Raw genomic sequence first — 23,498 nt, 5'->3', positions numbered from 1 at the left:
GGTTATTTTATAAATCACTGCTATCACTGTTCTTGGAGCTCCTGGTGGTTTAAAACTATTACTGTGATCCCAACAACCCTAAACGATAGGTAGAGTGTTTGTTCCATGGGGTCTATGCTATTAGGTATGGAATAAGTTTGCAGGTGGGGGTGGGGGGTGCATATTTATAGTCACTATGCTTCCTTAGACTTTCACAGAAAAAGTTACAAGTTTCAAACGCCATTGGAGAAGCAAGGACTCCCCATGAACATATTCCAAGAAATGAAGGTCCTACCTGTCCCCATAAATCACCATCTATTGGTTTCCATGTTATTTGGCACCTCATACCTTCAAAGTCTACATTCTGTAAAGCGTTCCTCTGGATGTTCATTTATACTGTTTGAAAATGGAAAGCCTATGCTAGGACCGAGTTGGTATTGACTGAGGGGAAAATAATGATTTTCAGAGCTTTGTCTAAGACTCTGCAAACTTAAAAATTCTTTACAGGTTCATGGATGGGTTCCAAGGGGCCTGAGTCCTGTGAAATTGTGTGAGCACACACATGGGAGAAGGAAGGAATGAGAGAATATGAGAATATGCATTTTTTGGCAAGGAGATCCAAAACTCTCATCAGATCCTTATGGAGGGGTCTGTCTCCCCAAAACCACAATCACTGAGATGGGAGCTAACACAGTCCTGTTCCTTTGGTGCAATCAGCTCACACACAGCATGCTGGCTGAATTAGAGCATTTAGCTCCTCCTCCTCCTAAGCTGAGAGCCTTTGCCATTCCTCTTTGCCCTATGTCTTGCTCACCACCTACTCACAAGGAGCCTGTGACGTCACTATTCCCCACAGAGGGGAATTCAACACAAAGAAAAGGCTGTGCTGGACGCCAGCTGAGAGGTTTAGTTTCTCAAGTAACACCAAGGCCTTTTCTGTGGCCATTTCACCTATGAGGCAATAGTTTGACATCCAACCGAAGTCTCAAAATAGGGCTTTTATTTCATCTTGACTTCAGCCTGACTACCAAAAAAATGCATATGGACCTTCTCATATATCATATCTGTGGTTTGGTAATTCTCCATAAGTGACTATCTTCTATAATTGTTATTTTTCCAGAGACTGGCTTAAATTATATCTTGCTGCATAACAATGAAGTTTACATCAAACTAATTCTCAACTACAATACAGCCGCCTTCATAATATCCAGTTAACAACTTCCACATAACACCCCAGAAGCAACCAGCAACTGGTTATATTTCAGTAAATGCCCTTTTTGGGGAGGGAAGGGAGGAGGAATTCTGGAGGAGGAGGTTTAAACTAAGCACAGATCTTCAAGGTGCAAACATACTCCCATATATAGAACAGCCCTTACAAAACTAGAAGCAATGTAACTTTGGGATTTTTCTTCATACAAAGAATGTGTGTGTGTGTGTGTGTGTGTGTGTGTGTGTGGCTTTCTTACAATCAGCTGAGTAGGCAAAGAGAACTGATGGTTTGCTTAGTATGTTTGCCAATTTCCCCCAATTTTAAAACAAAAACACTCTCCGTGCCATGACCATATGTCCTTACGTATCTTCTTTTACCACAGAAACCCAATGATGAACACTCAACAATGTGACATTACTCTTTGAATAAATGTGACTCTGCTTTTGGAAGAGAAGTCTTTCACACTGGCTTTGGAGTTGGTGCAGTATGCCTGTGCGTGGGTGTGAATGTGTGAAAATCTAGTTCTATATATTTTACTTGAAATTTTATTTCTGATTATAAAGAAGTATCTGCTCATTGTAGAAAATAAAATTGCAAAAATTATATGAATGTATAGTATACACAATTGTTGGGAGTCCAAGCCCGAGAATCAAAAGAAATACGTATAGGGACATTATTACAGAATTGTTTGTAGATGAAAAAATTATAAAGTAATTGAATGTTATATCAATACATGTGTCATAGAATAAACTGGGATTATATTCATATTTGGAAATTGCATGCATTTATTAAAACCAAGGACTTTAATCTATAGGTGGTATGTACATGACATACTGTTAAAGTTTTTTTTTTTTACTGTTAAAGTTTAAATAAAACACGAGTACAGTAGGATTCCACTGGTATAAGGACAATGATCTAAAAAAGAAAAGAAAAATCTAACACCCCATATGTGTGTGTACATTTCTATTTTTGCATAATTATGCAGAAGGCTGTGGAAAGATCTGTGCCAGACTGAAACACTGCTTATCTCAAAAAACAGGAGGAAAGGAAAAGAAGGTGGAAGAAAACTGTATTTTCCATTTTAAAATTTCATTGTTTTAATGATTTGGGCAACTGCACATAACTTTACAATCTGGGTGCTGGTGGGTTCAATAAAAGTTTTTTTCTATTAAAGAAAGAGAACTAAATATTATAATAAAAAGGTCTCAGAATCCACCCCCTTCCACCCACCATGATAGGCCACTGGTGACAACTTGTATACAAATTTCCATTATCCCCAGACATACACTAAAATAGCTTTTTAAACAAAATACATTTTATATATAACATTAATACAGAATATATATGTGATATGCATATATATGTATATGCTTTTTTTAAAATATGCTTTTCACTTAGTGAGGTTTAAACATGTTTCCACTGGCATGGGGTCTGATTGGACAGAAATGTGACAGAGCAAGATGGGGACTTGGATCCTACAGTTCTCACCTGCCAGCTGTAAAACCTCATATGAGGCACTTAGCTGAGTCTCAGTGGTATCTGCTGTAAAACAGGAACAAGATCACCTGCTATTGCAGGACTGCACAAATGACACAAAATTCATCAAGATAATCAAGTTCACTTGCTGAAACACAACGGGTGCTCAACAAATGGAAATTACCAGTAAGAATGACATAATGGTAACGTCACTGAGTACTTGCCCTGTGCTAAGAATGCTTCTAAGAGCTTCTAAAACCTTGAGACATATTCACTCATTTAACCCACACACCTAACTTCTGAAATAGATGCCATCATCCTCATTTGTCAGACAAGAAAATAAAGGTCAAGAGAAGTAACTTGCCGAAGGCTACACAGCTAATAGTATTAGAGCTGGGATTCAAACCCATGCAGCTAGTTTACTTTTTTTTTTTTTTAAGATTTTATTTATTTATTCATGACAGAGAAAGAGAGAGACAGGCAGAGACACAGGCAGAGGGAGAAGCAGGCTCCATGCGGGGAGCCTGACGCTGGACTCGATCCCCGGTCTCCAGGATCAGGCCATGGGCTGAAGGCAGGCGCCAAACCGCTGAGCCACCCGGGCTGCCCGCTAGATTACTCTTATCCACTCTGTATGCTGCTGCTCAATATTGTGATTGTGGATGGGTTTTAGGGAAGTAAATACTTCTACAGGAACATCTGTGTAGACCACATAATAAGTGATTAACCACACAACTACAACAGCCTCAAGCCAGCAATTTTCTCAGTGCTGGTAACCAGGCCTTCTCAAAACGTGGGCACATATGTGGTCATTCACCTGGACATCCCAAAGTAGCTCCCCAGTGATGTTCAGCACTTCCCGCCCATCTCTCCCCACATGACCCACCAGTTATGGTCTGCAAAGGACCCCAGTCAGCCAGAAGCATTTCCGACTCAAAACAAAATTTAAGCAAAGGGAGGGAGATAATGCTACAAGTAAAATAGAATAAGGTGGCCTCAAGGGCTGGACTCACCTAAACCACAGTCCTTTACTGGGTCACCAGTGGTATCTGCATCCCAGGTGGCTGGCTCAGGCAGTAAGTATCTCATTAGCTTATGATGGAATGAACGGTTTCATGTCAGGCTTTGATCATGAGAATCCCATGACCGGCTTCTTAAACATACAGCTGACCCCAATGTCATGAACAAAATAACTTCTTTCCAATCTCCAGAAGCCAGGCACATTTAGCAATGTGTCGACCACCACTTTTAGGACTCTTAAATTAAATCAAAATGGCATTTCTGTCTCCCTCAAGATCTAACAGACCTCAAGTTCTGGCCCTGTCTCGTTGGTGGTCTGTAACATTAAACCATCAACAATTAGCTTTATGTTTTCACTTCCAATTCCATGGCAGTTCTTTTCTCTCTCTGACATGGCCAGGACATTCCCTCTGTCTGGTGCAGTGAATGAGGGGGTAAAAAAGAAGGAAAGAATAAAAAAAAAAAAAAAAAGGCCATTTATAATCAGAGAATTTGTTTCAATTCTTAACAAGCATAATCTAGCATCCCTGTTACAGGAGCATCTTCCGTGATCACTAGTGAACTTGGGGTGCCATGGAGTTAACATGAAATAGGAGGGGAAATAAGAGAAAAAAGAACCACTTCCTCCCAAGAAAGAGGGTAATGTTTTCTCACAGACCCCTCCCACCCTGAGCTGAACTTGAGCGCTTAACATGCTTTGCTCAATGACTACATTTCTAGAAAAAGTTAGTTTCATTTCTTAACTGGATGCTCTATTTAATGGGGTGTGTGTGTATGAAAATAAATGTAAACTAATTTAGAAGAAAACAGAAAAATTATTACTAATAATACCACCTAGCTTTTGCTTTCTTAAAGTTCCTTGAAACATTTATTTTGATCCCTCGGCAGTTCTTCTAGTTTAGATTCTAAGCATTACTTATGGGATGTCCTTAAACCACAATGTTTCGTGGCAATTCCTCCAAAGGAAATACTAACATTATACTGCATTCTATTTCTAATATTGTGCATTCTCACTTGAGTAATCAAGCTAAGCAAAATATTAGGTGAAATGCATTCAGAATCACCAAATATCAACCAAAGTGGCTCAGTATACATAAAGCTTGCCACTAACCTTTCAATTTCCGTAACAGACATCGCTTACTTTTAAAAAAGTCCATTTGGATGAATTCGCCATTCCCCCATCCCAAAAGAAAAGAGAAACTGCTCTGTCCCTGTTTGATCTCCTCCTTATGAAATCTTCACCAAAACGTTATTTTTTTTCAAAGTAAACTCTGAACGTGAGGCTGCTTCCACCTTCGAGAGGTAACGTTTCAGGTTCAAGCAGGCTGGTACATAAACATAGAAGCCAACACCCGACTCTGCACAAGTTTAGCTTCTTTTCTTGGCTCAAGTGTTTAAAGGAAAAATTAAGGCAATTGCTCCATCGTATTGGTCTCAGCATTCCAAAGCATAGGAATTCACATTTTAAAGTTTCCGTTAGCAAATGTTATTGGGGAAGCACAGCAGGAAATGTCTATTAAGATACTTCTATCTGATGTCTTCATTTACATGGACACTTACACTGTTCTTAGCTTGTTAGTCATTCTATGAGGACATTCATCTGTTTTCAGCTTGTCACCCTTTTCTTGCTACTTCAGCAGAGAACACAAAATCTCAAATGTTCCAAAAGAAAGGTCACAGGAGAAAGGTAGGATACATCTATTTACTCTGACAAGCTTCAAACAACGCCTCCCTCATCAGATCCTTCCTGGGGTGGACTGAGGGTAAGGAGCAGTGAAGACTGTTCCAAGGCCCTTCCTCAATGCTCCATGTACATTCCCCTCCAGAGACGCCCTCGTCAGAAAGTTCCAATGGGGTTTAATGCTTCACTGACAAGTTGGTTTAATGGCAAAGGATTTCCTGGAACATGTATGAAAATTCCATTCCAACAATAGTGACTAAACTTCTAAGAAAATGGCAGACCTGAAATGGAAGTGAGTAGAGGCATTTTCCAGAACTTAGTGCAAGCTGCTATCAATTTTACAGTGTTAAAACAGGATCCTATAGGAAGACCAATGTCAATGAGACAGAAGACAAAGGTGACCAGGGTCACATATTTTCTAAACATGATAGCAAAGCCTGCAGCTTCGTAAGCAAAACATACAACTGCTAAACAAAACGAAACACAAATCCTCTATACCCCCCAAAAGTCAAGTAACTAGAGATGACACAGTTCCCTAAATCTTATTGCTAAACATGACTAAGAAATATGTTTACTTAAAACATAAAGATTGGAATTCATAAATTAGCAGACTTTTTAATTAACCTTAGTTTATAAAACCTAATGGTGTATCAAAAATTGAGCCCTTTATTTTCTTATGGTACCACCTTATATATATTTTTTAAAGACTTTATTTATTTATATATTTATCCATGAGAGACAAAGAAAGAAAGAGAAAGAGGGAGAGAGAGGGAGGCAGAGTCACAGGCAGAGGGAGAAGCAGGCTCCATGCAGGGAGCCTGACGTGGGACTGGATCCTGGGACTCCAGGATCACACCCTGGGCTGAAGGCAGATGCTTAACTGCTGAGCCACCCAGGCGTCCCTTATCTGTTTTTTTCTTAAAGAAAGAGCAAAAATAGGGCTTTCTCATTTCTCCTAACAGGCCAATTTACTCCCTTGCTTCCAAATAAAGAACTCTCTACTCCTAAATCCCACCCAGCACTGGGAGTGAGGCCTATTTTAAGCCACTGCTATTCCTGTATGGACAGCTGGCAGATTCCACCTGTCTGCAGGAGATGTTGTCAAAGTATCAAATGCCCCCAAGACCTCATGACATACTGTCACCTGCCTCTAATGCTTCTAATGTTAGACTTCCTATGATTTTACGCTCAGAAGTTAATCATGTGACTTCAAAATCTATTTCCAAGTCAGACAATAGATATTTACTTATCGAATACTCTGCACCAGGCACAGTGCTCGGTTCTAAGAGCACTGCAAATACATAGCTTGATCAATGTGTCCCTGCTCTCAGGAGCTTATATTCATACACAGGACCCTCCTCGGTCATTTCCTAATGAACTACAAATCTCACAGGGACACCTCACCAGTAGTGTCAAACACATGTTGGATTCAGAAGCCTATCTAGGTACAACTTACAAACTTGTCCATAGACTCTGGAAGGCAATGATAACATATGCCACACAAAGCAGCCACATCAAACATCAGACAGATACAAATGTCCTCAATGAGAGAAGAAATTACCCGGCACACCAAAGCTCCACTACGAGAAAACAAGTTAGGCTTCTAAGGCTGGACTTAGGTCCCTTTGTGGTTAAGTCCATCATAACCCAAGTGACCACTAACTAATGCCATCCATCTGCTGGTGACATGCAAAGCCTGTGAACTTTGCCTCAGGCACGAAGATCCTCAGTGGAAAGTTGACAGGTAATGGGGCTTATTTTTGCAACTACAGCCATATATCCTAATATCATACTTGATCCTATTCTTTTGCAAGAGGCTGGGACTTAGACATGCCATCAGCAAATATGACAGACTCCAGGGTATAATATCAGAAAAAGACATCTGCTGTCAACACAGAAGGCACAGCTCTGTCCTCCCATGCAGAATGCTTTTAAAAACTGCTGGCCACTGCCTCCTAGTGAGTCATGAAATCAACTTAGTGGGTGGCAAAGAGCATTAAATAAGAAAATAAAATAGAAATACCAGACTGCTGTGTGCAATAAGGATAAATATCTCTCATCAACACTTCTTCAATTTTTGTACATATGCACCAGGACCCACTGGCATTTGTGAGTGCTACATTGGCTTGTATAAAAATAAAGCATACTTATCACTGTCTCTCTTTGAAGAGCAGTCCAGCACAAGGGGCTGTTTCAGCATTTTTAAAAACTGAATTACAGGTGACACACAATGTTTCATTAGTTGCAGGTGTATAACTTGGTGATTCTCTAACAAGTCTATATATTATGCTGTGCTAATCGTAAGTGTAGCTGCCATTTGTCACCACACAACCCTATTACAATACCACTGATTATATTTCGTATGCTGTACCTTTTCTTTTCCTAAAGATTTATTTGAGAGAGAGAATACACAAACGAGCAAAGGGAAAGGGCAGTGGGAGAGAGAGAACCCCAAGCACATTCCATTCTGAGCATGGAGCCTGATGCAGGGCTCGATCTCGCCACTCTGAGATCATGACCTGAGCTGAAACCAAGAGTCAGATGCTTAACTGACTGAGCCACTTAGGCGCCCCTCCCACGTTGTCCTTTTTATCCCCATGACTTATTCGTTCCATAACTTGAACAGTTCTTGTATCTATGTTTGGGTTGCAGCAATCGACAAATGTGCACACTCCAAAGAGCTAGAAATGGAATGCATGATGATAGCTTAGTTTTTAAAAAATGCATAAATACAAAAAAAAAGTTTATCAAAAGCAGATTCCTTGGTTTGTGGCCTTTGACACTAATATTTACCTTTTTGCCTTTGAAATTCTTTAACAACGATGGTATTATTGTCTGTAGTGGAATCTAGTCTCTAAAAGCTCCTCATTCCTCAACCAAACAAACTTAAGTAGCTACACAAAGCAGTTAGCTCAGACTGAATCATGGCTGCCTACGTAAGATGAAGTTATTAGAAGGTGACATTACTGTAGGTAGTTCTTGGGACTATGCTATTCAAAGACCTTGACTGACATTATGAGCAAATCATTCCGTTGTCAATCTCCAACCAATGTGATTCCATCTAGGGACAGATTCATTTGGGGCCTAAATTTTTGTACCATTTTTAGAAATAAAACTGTCTAGATGTAACATACACACAGAAAGAGCACATCTGAAGTGAAAATCCTGATGCATTTTCACAGCATGAGTATGCTCATTAACCATGACCCACATGAAGACGGCAATGAGACCAGCACCCCAAATCCTTCCTGGTGCTTGCTCCTAGTCATAATCCTTAGGAATCCCATAGATTAATTTTGCCCTAAAAAGAAAGCAAGGCTCAGGATCTGTGATTAGCCAGTACAAGCTGAAATTTACCCACTCTACCTTTCATTATTTTTATTGCTATCTTTCTCTTTACAGCACATGAAAATGACTTTCCACAATCACGACACAGTTCCCTTTAAAATAAATTTAAGTTGCACAAAAGTACATTGCTTTCAGAAAAATGTTAAGTATTTAACAAAAACAGGTGGTGCATAGATGGTACAAACCGAGCAGGTGGTAGATGACTAAAGTTTGAGAAACACTTGTTTCAGTTTGCTGATCAGTATGAAATGCTAAACAGGCTTAACTGATCATCCATCACTCTGATTTTCTGCAGATAAGGGTAGATTCTCTCTCCTGCTCATGGTGTATCACAAGGACTAATTTCCTGTCTTGCATATTTTTATAAAAGTTTAATGCTTTAGGAAAATAATAGGACATTGTTTTTATACTCTCTGTCTTGTATTTCTCTCATGCATAATCTTAATCTCAAATGGAATAAATGGATTCAGAATGCAAGGAAGCTTACCAGATTTGTCTTTCTTTAAATCTCTATTTTACTTTTTAAAAGTTCATTTAGAAGTAGGATCAACTATAACAAAAGGCTACAAACAGCTCATACTGAATGTCTTTAATGTTCTAATAGGGGCAAAAATGAACGGACACTTACATGTACTTAACTTTCAAACAAACCAAACGGGAAAGGGAAAGATTTCAAAAGAAATAGCAACTTCCTTTCTTGTCCTCTTCTCTCTGAATTAGTATAATCCCCTCTATGTTCTATTAAATCTAATGAGTTTAGCAGAGGAGACTCTCTGCATTTCTCTTATAAGACTAAGTATACCAGGAAAAGAAACCTGCATTTACCTATGAATATACTTTATAGATAATTAAGTCACCTTGTCAAAACAAAGATTTCCTTGCTTCTACTTTACATAATACCATCTGCCCAATGGATTCCCCTTTCATTTCTTTTACTAAACAGGGACTATATTAAAAAAAAAAAAAAAAAAAGCTTAGAACCCCATTTAATCGGTCTTGGGTCTCCAGTGAGTGATTCATACAAAATAAAAGCAAAATCTCATGAGTTACTCATGTGAAGTTAAGGAAGTACTTATGTATTCAGGCATACACATTCACCCAGATTCATATACTCAGACAGTCATACAGATACATATATGTAAAACCTATTATTGTATAAGCTCTTTAAGCAATCTAAAAAATCTTATTTGTCAAAATGCAGTAAATTAAAGGACTTCTATTACTCTGGCAAGTAATAGAAGTTAAAGCACTGTTTAGAACTTCATTAAAACCCAAACGCTGAGGTTAAGGCAACATTTCTCTGAAAATAATTCCACCAAACTTAGCATTTAATGTCCTTCCTCAATGTGATCACTTTCTCTCTGCTGGTTCAGACACCAAAGGGAATTAGTTCTCCAGACACCAAGATGCTGATCAGGACAAGCCAAATGGAGAAATTTAAAATATTACCAGCTTTGTTACCATTACTACTAGTTCTTTAGAAGGATAGAAAAAAGTAGTTCTTCCCAGCTTTCAAAGTTACCTTTTAATTCCCGAAGAAAATTACAATGTTTCTCCCTTAAGCCCTATAATAAAAATATGATGGAATACTTTTTTCTTGATCGATTCCTGCTCCTCTATCATTCCTTTATCACCAGCAATTCTATTCCAAGTAATCATCACACACTAATACTTACTCACCCAAGGTTCTTATAAGCATTGCTCTCTCAGTTCCAAGAATGATACAAAGTATTAGAAATCCATTCACAATGCTATAACAAAATCATACTTAATCCTATTTTATTTGAGCTCCTCCCATTTCACTTTAGACTTTAAAACAAGGAATAAATGTGTGCTCCATATGCAATTTACACATGTGCCATCAGATCCCAACACACAGGCAGTTGTATCTGTTCTTTTTTTTTTTTTTTCGTCAAGATGATGCTTACATCAGTAAGGGTTTCTAGTTTCATCTTTACATTTGATAGCATTTTTCAATTTTTCTATATTGGTATATTGCATTAGTTTCTAGATGTAAAAAGGAATTAAATGCAACTTGTAATCTTAAGGGTAGATGAAGTCAAACTCTTCACAATTTTAAGAAAATCCTAATATTCTTCATGAGTCAATATAAAAATGGAAATCTTTTCTGCTCTGGCATTTTAAAAATAGCTGATTTTAAACACGCAATTGTTTAACCATATTTTTAGAACACTTAAGTCAGCACATATGCAATGAATTACCATGTTGTTCACACTATGATGTAAATTAAGAATTATTTTTGATTGATCAATTAGTGTGATTTATATGGCCTTAGGAAGTGACAGCTCTTTCTCAATCCAGATTCCAAGGGTCACTAATTTTAAAAGGAACTCTAAAACAAATTAAAATGATCTACTCACAATTGCAATTTCAGGTTCACGAAACTATGCCACAGAACCATCATCAAAGCATGGTCTCGCTGCAAGGCCCCTCCAGGCCAGCCTCTATAGAACTACGGGAAACAATCCAGCAAAGCTAACCACCTGGTGACTCTTTATTCTGGGGCCAAATTTACAGTTTTTAGGCACATGCATTATTATCCTTATTACACCAACGTTATAATATATGTAACAGTGCCTACATGAAAAAAAGCAGTGTTCTGGAATGATAACAAGCTTGCCCAAGGTCAAGAGGATAGTGTGAAAATTAATAAAGGGAAACCTCACTGAAGTGCACTTGAGATGCTAGAAAGAGAGGCTGGTAGGGAGAGCTGTACAATTCAGTATCAGTTACAGGAAGAATTGTCAATTACAGAACTCTACAAGAAGAATCCCAATAAGGAAATATTTATGTTCTAACTCCTACAAGAAATCAACTACCACTGCAACTCAGCCAGTGAGAAACCATCATCACCCTGAATTCTTGATCCCCGCTAACAGACTCTAGTTCAAAAACAACCTCTCTCAACTTCATCCTTCTTTTCCATAAAATGATGTTCCTCTCTTGTTTTTTGGTCTTGCCTATAGTTTTGTCATAGCTTGCTTGCCCTGGATTCTAATTCTCTATTATTCTGGGATAAACCCATCTTTTGCTGGAAAAATGACTAGCAGGTTTATTTTTAAGGCTAACAGTAGCAAATGGTTGAACTAGAATTCAAAATCTGGTCTGATTCCAAACCCTGTGACGCCTCGCCACTCAATACACAGGCCAGCTTTCTTATAACCCATTGTCAGTCATCTTGCTCTATACACTAGTCTTACAAGTAAACATCCTAGACCCAGGGACCACATTTTAACTCTCTATGGATCCTGATCTATTAGAGGGAACTCAATGCACATCTAAAAATTAAACATAGCCAGCCAGTGGTTTCTCTTCTATTATCCTAAGAACTCACACAACATGAAGATTTATATAATAAGCCACAACCACAGATCACTTTATATAATCATCTTCCTCCCAAATTTTTAAATAAACACCTAGTAATTTTTTGGACAGGAGGTCTAAGTGAATTCTCAAATTATTGTGTCTGGAAACACAACACTTCATATCAACAATCATTCCTTGAAAAGAATGAAAACTGTCCTCTTTGATTAGAGATTGCCAAAATTGATGCTCTTCCCAATTTCTCCAAATGTTGAAAACAAAAAATATATAAATATATACATATATATAAATATATGTATTGAGCACCTTTTAAAATGGACTGGAATATCTCTTTTGGGAGGTGGAAGAGCAGTTGTGAAACCAACACTCTTAGGCTTTCAGTTTTCCTGACCCCAGAGAACTGTCAAATGACTCGCTAGGACCAGCAAAAAAAAAAAAAAAAAAAAAAAAAAACGAGGAAGTGATGAAAGAGAGAAATTAAGAGAATCAGAAAGCCAAAAAGGCAGCAGGGAGTGCCACCCTCAGGAGAAAAGGGGTGGGACACACTCTTTGGAGTTCAAATGGCTAACCAAACAAAGATAGGGTAAAAGGCAAAGGTCTCCTTGGTGCTGTGTGGCACTCAGTGTGGCAGAGGCAGAAGAGCTGCTCCATACCAGCTGCTCTCCCCCCCTGTGAGGTATGAGGCTCCTGGGGACCATTAATCATCATTAGAGGAAGCTGTGCTGCTGCAGCTTCCCACCCTGGGGTATTCAGAGTCCCCAGTGAAAGTGGCATAATGGCAGATCAGTGCTTGCAGCTGCCAATTCGCCCCAAATCTTCCCATTTGCAATTTGCACTGACAACTTCTAATTCAACACTCTCTCCTCCTGTTCACAGCACCCAAATTGATAGGCACTGTGGTTAGTTTTTATTTCCAAAATGATGCCAATCTGCTATTTTGAAGGGTCTCCCCAGCACCTCTCTCAGGAAGCAAATTCCATATGCTTCAGTTTATCATGAAGTCCAACTATCCCAACATACCTTCCAAATTCATTAAAAGTACATCTAAGCTCATCTTGCCTTATCGAGACAGAAAGACAAAAAAATTAATTTTTAATAAAATTGTTCTCAAAACCCACCTACTTAAAGGTGTCTAGCTGTCATGTGTAAAGATGATGAATGAATAAAATGCACCTTTTTAAAAAGATTTATTTGAGAAAGAAAGAGAAAGCATGCATGGTGGGGAGGGGCAGGGGGAGAGGAACAAAGAGAATTTCAAGCAGACTCCCCACTGAGTATAGAGACCTACAAGGGACTTGATTTCATGACCACGAGATCATGACCTAAGCTGAAATCAAGAGTCAGACACTCAAATGACTGAGCCACTCAGGAACCCCTAAAATGTATCTTATCTGTGTTGTCAGGTTTGTGGTTTTGTTTTGTTGTCCTCGGGAAATTACGAAAAATTTACTTTTTTGACCTAATCTTTATTCAGAATATTTAATGGGGACACCAGTCACTTCCGATTTATTCTTGACTTTAAAATGCTTTGTGGATGATCTAATTAAATCTTTCTATTAAGAGATGACCATGAGGATAGATTTAAAAGTTCTGTGGAGCCAGAACTCCCAGAGAATACAGTGCCAATGTGAGCTGAGAAAGGGAGGGAGCGGCTCTGCCAAAGAGGAGCATCCAATGCCCTGATTCCAGAGTTTGAACATGAAGCTAGCTGATCACATATCTCCACACTAAAGGCAGTGTGCAATGAGCTTTCAGGAATGAGAATGTCGTTAATGTTCTATGTTTAAAGATTTATTTATATTGGAGAGAGAGAGAGAACAAAAGAACCTGAAGGGGAATGATGGGCAGAGGGAGAGAGAATCTCAAGCAGACTTCCCATTGAGCCGGAGATGGAGCCTGAGGCAGGGCTCCATCTCATGACCCTGAGATCATGACCTGAACTGAAATCAAGAGTTAGATACTCAACTGACTGAGCCATCCAGGTGCCCAGAGAATTTCAACTAATATTTTAAAGGAAACATACAAGCAGGAGTCAGCCTATAACATTTAAAACTAAGAAGAAACTTCTAACTCATCACATTTTTCATCTTTGCTTTTTTTTTTTTAGAACTATAAAAATACTACTTTGGAGAACTCCAACATTACAGAAATGTGACTTCAGAAATCCAAAGTTACTGCCCATAATCCCACTCCACAAAATTACTATAATAACTATAAAATGTTTATTAGTTCAGAATATTTTTCCTATGAAAAGACTAATATATATAAATGCCTTTAAAATACACAAATTGCGTCATGCCACATGTCCCATTCTTTATCTGTATGTTTATCTGGCTGGTGTGCAGTGATGTCTGTTACAAAGATGTTCACTGAAAACCTAGTTGGGTTTTGTTTTTGTTTTTGTTTTTGTTTTTTAAGCTAGTTTTAGGGATGCCTGGGTGGCTCAGTGGTTGAGTGTCTGCTTTTAGCTCAGGACATGATCCCAGGGTCCTGGGATCAAGTTCCACCTCAGGCTCCTCACCAGGAGCCTGCTTCTCCCTCTGCCTATGTCTCTGCTTCTGTGTGTCTCTCATGAATAAATAAATAAAATCCTTTATTTAAAAAAATAAAAGCTAATTTTAATAGCAAAATAATAGGACAATAACCACAACACTTTAACAAACATCAGAATAGTCATTAGAAACTCTGAATACAGTTTTTTTTTTTTTTTTTAAGGCAGGGATTAAAAACAGTGTTTTTGCTTTTAATTGGTCACACTGTTATTCTGGAGAGGATGACTCCCTGAAATAGGTCAGTTTTTTCAGTAATCCTAACAGGAGCACTACATTCCTGCTAAAACACATAACAAGAGGAAAACAGATCGCAAAAAATTATTTTTGCTGATTTCTATACTTAGCTTTGGTATTAAATTCTTGTGTCAGATGCTAAAATTTCAATTAAAAAAAAAGGCCCAATTCTTCACATAGTACTTAATAGCAAACATTCTTTGACCTATATATTATCTCCTTGATCCACCTACACAGTATGACAGGTCAAGGGAGACAGTAATGCTCTTCCTATTTTAGAGATGAAGAAATTGAGACTCAGAACTGAGGGTACCAAGAGCACAGAGTAAGTAACTGGGTAGAAATGTTGGGTGTCTTGATCTAAATTTCAGAGCTTTTTCCACCTCAATGTGTACTTTCCAGTACTCAAGAAATCAGCTGCACCTTAGAGGAACATTACATCATTCCGCCAGGATCTTCCATTGCTGTAATACAGGGTAAGATGAAAATGGTTAAACAGAGGGTCAAGAGAAGGGGGGGGAAAAGACAAAACAAATGTATGAAGGTGTTTGCTTTCTTTCACGTGTGAAGACCATGAAGGTTGACTGATACATGATAATTGAGTAAGCTCTATGCCAATGAAATCAGAGTCATGACTTCCAAATGATAATACAGTCATTCCAAACACATCCCCTAGGTGGGTCCATCTTAGCAAATCCCCAACCAGGATGTCACCTCTCTCTTCTCTGCACTGAGAGCAACAATCATTAAATGACCACACTCATGGACTCCTATGTGGCTTAGTGAGTAGAGCATGCAACTCTTGATCTTGGGGTTCTAAGTTCAAGCCCCACGTTGGGTGTGGAGATTACTTAAAATCTAAAAAAAAAAAAAAAAAATGACCACCACACTCATCTCCACCCCATCCATGCATGACCTCAGAACCTTTCCACATCATAATCCAGAGCTTAACACTGTCAATCTATCAAAATCGGTATATAAAGTAAAACTCTAGGGATCCCTGGGTGGCGCAGCGGTTTGGCGCCTGCCTTTGGCCCGGGGCACGATCCTGGAGACCCGGGATCGAATCCCACGTCGGGCTCCCGGTGCATGGAGCCTGCTTCTCCCTCTGCCTGTGTCTCTGCCTCTCTGTCTCTCTCTGTGTGACTATCATGAATAAATAAATAAAATCTTTAAAAAAAAAAAAAAAAAAAGTAAAACTCTAATCTCTATCTCTGGAAATGAAGAGTTGGAGTCCATTACTAATAGCTGGTTCCTAAAACCAGCTTATTTTTGCAGGTAAAAAGAGTCTTTTAAACATAGGTTGGATTTACCAAGTCTCTTTCATCAAAACAGATTATTTAGATAAATGACACAAGAGCTAGAGATTTCAAATTGACATGAATAGGTTTCACTTCTAAGAAAATAACTGCCCCAGTATTCTTTCCTCTGCTGAACATGGTCAATGGGCATCAGTCACTGCAGAAGACAGTAGGATTACTTCATGTATTTATTTCTAACACTGCCCAGAAATAGGTAGTGCCTACCTATGGCTGTTTAGCAGTAGTAACTTTTGTGTATAAAGTTACAAATACTAGAAATACTAGCCTTTCTTACCCCTAAAAGAAAAACATATTACCAAATCATCTAGTTAAGAGTATATTTTTTCTCCAAGATCAAACCAAATACAGAAATATTTTAAACAATTTCCATCAACAATTTTTAATTCACTGATAACATCAAAGCAAAGATCAGAGATTTGATTCCAAGGAAGAATGCATTCATCACTAATTCAAAAGGGACGCTTACTAAGAATTACAAACACTTAAAGAGGAGAATAAGGGCAGCCCAGGTGGCTCAGTGGTTTAGCGCTGCCTTCGACCCAGGGCATGATCCTGGGGACCCGGGATCGAGTCCCGCATCGGGCTCCCTGCGTGGGGCCTGCTTCTCCCTCTGCCTGTGTCTCTGCATCTCTCTCTCTCTGGGTCTCTCATGAATAAATAAATAAAATCTTTAAAAAAAAAAAAAGAGGAAGAATAAAATTACCCATGCAGACTTGGAATGAAACTAGAGATATTGATAAAGGTATAGTTTTCAAATATACATAGAAGGATGAATAGAGAAATAGATGGAGGAGTATTAATGTTGATGATGATACTGTGTGTTTATACGTGCATTTTTACATTTTCTAGCCCTATCTACAGAGAGTACCTAGAAGCAATGAAACCTAGGGCACCTGGGTGGCTCAGGTGGTTAAGCATCTGACTCTTGGTTTCAGCTCAGGTCATGATCTCCAGGATGTGAGATCAACCTTTGTGCTGGACCATGCACTCTGCAGGAAGTCTCCTTGAGATTCTCTCTCTCTTTCTCCCTTTGCCCTTTCCCCAGCTTGAGTACTCATGCATGTGGGCTCCCTCAAAAAATTGACTAATCAAAAAAGAAGCAATGAAGCCACAATCATAATGATCAGCCTAGCACCCATATCATTGTTTAAAAACACCATTCCTCGCTAAATGGAGCCAGAGCTACTTAGAAAAGTAGCTGAATCCAGAATTGGGGCAAGAAAAGCACAGAATAAACCAGAAACATTCAGTGGTGACAGAAAGTGCTCAAAAAATGATGGGGGCATGTCAAAAGGATAGAGGTATCATCTTTCAAAGAGCTCCATCTAGCCAAAACTAGCCAACGTGACCATCAAATTACAAGAATCAATGAGTCCATACTGAGATGGATATACGGATAATGCGTGGATGGATGTAGATAAAAAGGTACGTAAAAATAGGAAGAAAAGAATACCCCTTCTTATAGTGAAAAGCTAACTAATAAACAGAAGGAATGCAGTTAGAAAATCACTATTTGCCAACCATCCTAATAATAATCGATTCAAGTAAAAACCATAAATGGATGCTAAAACCAGTGTATTCCAGTTTGAGGAGCAACAGGATATTCAGGTGGCCTCAAAATATCCACCCATATGATACAAGATAAAGGCGAAAATAGTAACTTGATAGTGGAGAAGTCTGGCAGATATACTTGAATCAAGTCCAAATTAACGTCACCAATAAAGAGACAAATTGACACCATGTGACTCCCAACAGGATGTTCTGAGGAAGACACACTATCACTTCTGTGGTACCTAAAAATGTACAACCTAAATCCATACTCATGAGCAACAAACAAATCCAAATTGAGAGAAATACCACAAAAGACCCAGCTTGTACTCTAATATGAGTAACATGCAAGACAAAAAACTGAGGGACTGCTTTCCAGTAAGAGATACTAAAGAAATATAACTAAATAAAACCTGGTATCTCGGATTTTGTTTCACTGTAATGGACATCATAGGGATTATCAGTGAAATCTGAATAAATTTGGTAGATTAGACAATAGAGCCCCACCAGTGCTAATTTCTTGATTTAGATAACTGTGATGCAGTTATGTAAGAGAATGTCTTATTGCTAATTTGCTAATAAATAAATAACACACACACAGAGATATATTTAGGAAGTAAGAGTAGAGAGCAAAAAGGATTCAAGTAAATGTAATAGATGTGAGTATTTGGGGGAATCTGGATAAAGATGATACAGGAATTCATTTATATAGGTCTGAAATTATGTCAAGATAAAAGTTCATAGGATAGGGGTGCCTGGGTGGCTCAGTGGGTTAAGTGCCTTTAGCTCAGGTCAAATACCAGGGGCCTGAGACCAAGTCTCAAATTGGGATTCCTGCACAGCAGGGAATCTGCTTCTCCCTCTGCCCCTCCCCCTGCTCATGCTCACGCACGCACGCGCACGCATGCTCTCTCTCTCTCTCTCAAATAAATAAAATCTTTCCTTAAAAAGTTGATAGGATAAACAAGAATCTTAATAAAAGACAGTAAGTTTCTTCTTCTAAATAAATACTTCATCAAGTGAATTCACAGGCCATTCTGAAACTTTTGTTGGTCTCAGAACATTATCTTCTAACAGTAACAAATGGTGAAACCTCATTTTCTTCTATCAAAGTCTGGCTCTGGAAGGGAGGGTACTGCTAAATCTTTCTTGTCAGTCCTGTAACCCAGGCTTCTTAGCAGTGACAGACTAACTAAACCTACAGCAAACAAAGCAGTAACTGGTTTACACAAAAGCCACTGAGGTTTCAAATCCTCTGTGACCACAATGTTGGGTCTTCAAATCCTGATGCTCCCAAGAACACTTTTTACAGAAGACTGTACAAAATAATGGTTCTTGGCAACCTCCCACCACCTTCACTACACTCAATCCCATCTGCCCTCTCCAAGTACAACGGGACACTGCATTTAACCCAGCAACTGTTACAGAAGCGCATTTATTACCAAATGGAAGACTTGTACAACACAGGCATGAGCTCAGTTCTCCAATTTAAGATGCCTAAAAACCAGCAAAAATTATATATAAATGTGGATGGCCTCTATAAATGTTTAAGAGTTCCAGGGAAGTTACATCACATGGTCATGTGCCTGCTATGCCAGCCATGTAGCTAAAAAAAATATATATATATATATTAAAAAAAAATTGAATCGGGAAAGAAACTAAAATATTGATCACACATGCCTCCAAGTGAATTTGCTAGTTTCTTAGTAGGCTTTGGTTTTTCTGTGCTTTTCTTGGCATAAGCATTTCACCCAATGAGGTATTTGCAATAACAAGTCAAATGCCTCATATGGCAGTCAACTGAGGGAATAGTGAGATGCTCCAATGCTGGGGAAACCAGCTGGGTAGACTTAAGGAGAGATGTATGTTCCCCACATGGAACATCCTGAAGGGATTTTTGAGGGTAATATCAACCATATGTAATTTTTCACCTTTTGGTTTCTCTTCTAAATCACTTAGAGTAGAATTGGGTAGAATGGGATTGGCCCAGAGTAGACTCTAGAGGTTACAGGGAAAAAAAGCATTATATTTGTGATGAAACCTGTTTACATTGGTTAATGCATACTCAGGGGGCAGGGGTAAGAATTTTTCCAAAGGTTTCAAACTATTGCAAAGTACAAAAGCATTGTTCCTTTAAGAAACCTGGTGGTATTGAGGTATAATAGCATTGCACCGTCTTCAGAAAGCAGGCTGGGCTCTGAGGAGAAAAACTAAAACCGCTGGGGTACTGATGGTTTAGAATGATTACAAAAAGTACTATGGAGAAATTACATTTAGTTTTCTCAATAGATGCTGAGTATATACAATCAAAGGTGAGATCAGAAGTTATGAAAAGGGCCTGGGGCAGCTCATTACTAAGTACAGGGAGAAAACAAAAATAATCAGAAGCAAATACGGAATAACTCGGAGTTGGAAGTTGCTGTATCTCAGTGTCAGATGCGAAGCAGGGTGGGCACAACCGTTTGTCCCGATCCAGGGCAGATGGGGACAGGAAGTGTCAAAAGATATCATGGGCTCCTGGATCAGCCACACTCCAAAGTTGCAACCATGTGGGCAGAGAGGACACTTGTTTGGAGGGGGCCTGAGATTTGTAGCCCAGGACAGCTCAAGGCTCTTTTTTTTTTTTTTTTAAGCTCAAGGCTTTCTTATAGGGCCTTTGAGAGCCTCCAGACAGGGAATCCAAGCAGTCAGGCTGGGGGGAATGTTGACAACTCCGCTCTTGAGCAACTCACCTTACATCATAACATTTGGGAATAAGATAAATAAGATAAAATAAATAAGAAATAAATAAGAAATAAATAAATAAGATAAATCTCTGATCCAGCGATTCTCCCTGGTACCCCTATCACTCCCTGAGGTAGTGCTGGAAATCTGTGGGGGCACTCACTGGCACGATGATTGGAGTGGGGACCAGGGGTGCTAGAAGTCCTACAATGCAGAGTCCCATGCAATGCACAATTATTATGCTTCTAGTGCAACTTCCACATAGCTGGCCAGACATTTGTAAAGGTAAAATAACAAACATTTTATAATTACTTGAGGGGAGACCCTAACAACGCTTCACATTTAAACACTCAGGGTTCTTCTTTTTCAGTTTAAACACACACAGATTGTATACCCTTGTTCATAGCAGCATTATTTACAACAGCCAAAAGGTGGAAGTAAACCAAGTGCCCGTCAATGGATGGAGATATAAACAAAATGTGGTATATGCATCTCTACACCCGGTGGAATAGTATTTAGCCCTAAAAAGGAAGCAATATGGATGAACCATATTACAATACAATTCTTACAATATGGATGAACCTAGAGGATGAATCATGCTAGATGAAATGAACCAGAAACAGAAATACTGTATTCGGCTTACATGGAGTATCTAGAGTAGTCAAATGCACAGAAACAGAATGGTGGCTGCCAGGAGCTGAGGGTAGAGGGAGGGAGATTGTGTTTAATGGGGACAGTTCCACAGTGGGAAGACGGAAAAGTTCTGGAGATGGATGGTGGTGATGGCTGCACGACAGTATGAACGTACTTAATGCCACAGAAAGGTATAATTAAAAATGGTTAAATTTTATGGTATGTATATTTTAGCACATTTTTAAAAGTTCATACGCACTCACACACACGGAAGTGTGCAAACCACAAGACGACTATACTGTGTTGTGCCAAAACTTAACCACAATCTGTTCCCCACTGCAGAAAATCCAATCACAGATGGCGCCAGTGCTCCCGGCGCCTGAGCCCCCAGCACCACCCTCCTGCTCTGGCAGCCTTGACAGCTGGTTCCTCATGTGGAGTCTACGAGGAGGCGCCAGCATCTGGTAGCATCATGGGGTCTTCCAGTGTGGCTGTGCCCATGCATTCACATCCTGATACATGTATTTTATTATCAATTATCTTCCTTTTATTTTTCTATTACAGCATACAGAGATCATACAATTCGGTGTATATGAATCTAAATATTGTTTATAAATTTCATTTCATGACAGGATTGGGGGCACTGAAAAATATTTGTTCTAGAAAAAGGAGAGAGTGGGCCTGGCTCTGAGACAGATGGGGACTACTGCTCTGGTCTCAGGGGACACACAGGAGTAGGAGCAGCGGAATTGTTGAAGTTCCTCTGCTGTGAGAACCAGACTCAGTAAGTCTCCGTGGACTGAATATAAAAGCCACCCTTCTCCAAGAATTAAGGTTCTTATGGTGAAGGTCTGGTGGTAATGTGCCCACTCCCCTGAAAAGGAAGAAATAGGGCGGAAAACTAGCAAGGGCCTGACTCTCCTTTGTGATGAAACACAGGCATACTTAAAATAATCAAATTCATGCCTGGTAATAAACTCCGACAGAGATGAGGTGAACCAGGGTATATATTTTTCAGTCATGGGAATCACTGTATCCTGTCAAAAGAGATCAGGATTTAACTGAGAAGGCCACGGTGTGTCAATTGCAATGACACATATATTGTTGCTCTATTGTGATCATCCTTCTTTTCTATCTCAACACTGGGACATGATTAATATTTTACATACTGTCCAAAAGGGGAATGTGACTTACCAGAAACTGTCCTCAATATTTCAAATACAGATCCCCCCTCTGCCAAGAGAAAATCCTGCCCAGCTGTAGATTTCTCATTTGCAAAACATAAGAGCAATGAAATTCCATTACTTAGAGAAACTGGCTGTTCCACCAAACCCTTGGCAACGGAAGCTGTACTTATCTTTCTGAACAATAGCCTCAGAAAATGTATTCTCTTTAAAAAAAAAAAAAAAAAAAAGACAGTAAGTATGCCTTTGAGCTCTTGAGAAAGTGCTCTTGCCCAAGCAAATTCCTGTTAGGGAAAATCTACTCCCCTGACCTGGGAAGCACAAAGATTGACCCTAAGACAGGCAGTAAAAAGAGCTCCAAAGTTTAAGAACCCTTCAAAAAGTCAATGGGGATGTAAAAATATGAATAATGTCCTTAAAACAAAATCAAGTATCCTTTTAATATGTAAATTACCACAATGTACCTGCTCCCTCAGAAAAGTGACTCTTATACCCTAACATGTTCCATTTGTTTTCCTTGTGAGGTTTAACTGTATGTTTTCCTGAGGACAGAAGTGATCCTGCAGTGTGCTGCTTCTCTCACATTGAGGAATTCATCCAAAAAAGAATGGAAAGGCGAGACTCTGATCTCTGTCTTCCCCAGGCTCCCTGCTCCAGGAGACACATGCAGCCAAACTCCAGCGGGTTATGTGAGCTTCGCTCATGGCTTATCTCATAGTCAGAGTTCCCACTCAGTCCAAGGTTTTGAAACAGACCATAAAAACGCTCAAGAAATACAGACGCTCCGGCAACGTGTTCAGAACAAGCACTGGCGGCATCAGGGCTGTTTTTCCGGTTTCCCATTTAATGTGCTGTGTTATGGCCATGGCCCATGGTGACCTCCTGGTGGGATTCAACATATTATCTTGGACTCTCCTAACTAATTTCTTCCTCATATGAGACCCAAAAACTTAGTCCATGTATTTCCCCGTTAAAAGAGCAATCAAAACGGTCAAAAAACACCAGCAAGAAATAGTCATTTGTGCCCAAATTTGCACCAAAAGTCCATACAAGGAGGCAACAAAAGGTTCCCTTTCAGCAACCTGGAGCATCCTAAGACACCATGTGACCCTATTCCAGTGCACTGGACGGTGGGGTGAGAGATCTAGCCCAGTCCATCCCCGCCAGAGCAAATCCATAAACCCACTCTGCAAAGGCTTAAAATGCTCCACGAACAACTGAAAATGAAGTTGGGGATGGTGT

At 39.3% G+C, this 23,498-nt stretch overlaps 1 protein-coding gene across 1 annotated transcript in view; it reads right to left on the bottom strand.

Annotated features, from left to right (window-relative positions):
* Window positions 1-23,498, bottom strand: part of PDZRN3 (PDZ domain containing ring finger 3) — a 237,461-nt gene that overhangs the window by 192,037 nt on the left and 21,926 nt on the right. The window lies entirely within an intron of this gene.

Source organism: Canis lupus, chromosome 20 (genome assembly GCF_003254725.2).
Source record: "Canis lupus dingo isolate Sandy chromosome 20, ASM325472v2, whole genome shotgun sequence".
Lineage (NCBI taxonomy): Eukaryota > Metazoa > Chordata > Mammalia > Carnivora > Canidae > Canis > Canis lupus.
The sequence above is the reverse complement of the archived record's forward strand: the minus strand, read 5'-3'. Positions and strand labels throughout refer to the sequence as shown.